Source organism: Otolemur garnettii, unplaced genomic scaffold, assembly GCF_000181295.1.
Source record: "Otolemur garnettii isolate 467f Iridium unplaced genomic scaffold, OtoGar3 scaffold00043, whole genome shotgun sequence".
Taxonomy (NCBI): domain Eukaryota; kingdom Metazoa; phylum Chordata; class Mammalia; order Primates; family Galagidae; genus Otolemur; species Otolemur garnettii.
The window spans coordinates 12,105,137-12,106,773 of NW_003852438.1; positions in this window are offsets into that span (position 1 = coordinate 12,105,137).

Consider the following 1,637-nt stretch of genomic DNA (forward strand, 5'->3'; position numbering starts at 1 on the left):
GACATCACAGCTCACAGCAGCCTCCAACTCCTGGGCTCAAGCAATTCTCCTGCCTCCGCCTCCCAAGTAGCTGGGACCACAGGCACCTGCCACAATGCCTGGCTATTTTTTGGTTGCAGCCCTCATTGTTTGGCGGGCCTGGGCTGGTTTTGAACCCGCCAGCTCAGTGTATGTGGCTGGCGCTTTAGCCACTTGAGCCACAGGCACTGAGCCAGTTGGTGCCATTATTCTTGTTTCTTTCTGGGTTAAACTAAATTTAGAAATTGGGTTTTTTATTATTGTTGTTTTTTAAACCACCCAAATCTAAAATTGTACTACAAATTTCTTTAAGGGACTACTTGTGGTCACAAATTCTTCTGTTCTGTTTCACTCGAAACTAACTTTCTTTGCAATTTCCTGGGAATGGAGATCAGCTCAAGCTAGAGCAAGACCAGTCTCTATTAAAAATAGAAAAAACTGGCTCAGTGAGTAGGATACTGGCTATATACACCAAAGCTGGCGGGTTCGAGTCCAGCTGGCCTGGGCCTGCTAAACAACAATGACAACTGCAACCGAAAAATAGCTGGGTATTGTGATGGGCACCTATAGTCCCATCTACTCGGGAGGCTTAGGCAAGAGAATCGCTTAAGCCCAAGAATTTGAGGTTGCTGTGAACTGTGATGATGTCACTGAACTTAAGGGGATCTGGGAAGACTGTCTCAAACAGCCCCACCACCCACCCACACACACACACACACACACATAATTGATTGTTCGGCAGAAGAATGGGCTAAAAAAGAAGGAAAAGAGAAAAGAAAAAGGTTATTGGAAAATGGGGGCAAGGCCTGGAGTATGTAGGCCAAAGGCTTAAGTGAGGAATTCATTTTAATTATCTTTTTCATTAAGAGATCCTTAATCAGAGTATTTTGAGGACTTTTCTTTTGACTAGCGAGATTCCCCTGAGAAGGCTTTCAAAAGGTACAGTCATGCACTTGGTTATCTTTGTTTAGGAATCAGTTTTCTTGGGTTTGCTAAACCAGATACCATTCTTTTCATTAATATCCCGATTCCAAAATGTCACTGTTCTCTTCTTTCTCTTTCTTATGGCTTTGCCTTCACCATTTTTGATGATATGCGCGCGTTTGCCCTCACCGTTTTTTATGGGAAGCCCCATTAGGGACGGGGGTGGGGGGTGGGGTGGGGGTGTCTAGCTATGTTGCCTAGGCTGTATTTGAACTTCTGTGCTCAAGGGAGCTTCCCGCCTTATCCTCCCGCAGCCACCACGCCTAGCTGCCCCATTCTTTCTCCCCCAAACCTCATTATTTCTTTAGGATAATTTCATTGGAAGACAACTGCTGGATCATAAAGAGAACTTTTGACACAAATTACCTGCTTGGCCTAGAGTAGTATCTATACGGGAAATGAAGGAAGCTTCTGTATAATAATTGTTTTGCAGGAAGTATTAACTACCTTCCAGGGATACTGCACACACACACCCATCTACCGCAGTACTCCGCCTGGTAGGGGCAAGATACAAAGCAAGAAACACCAGAAAAAGTAATGAAGATGCAGTTGACAGGCTCGGCGCCTATAGCTCAACCGGCTAAGGCGCCAGCCACGTACACCTAAGGTGGCGGGTTCGAATCCCCAGCCCGGAC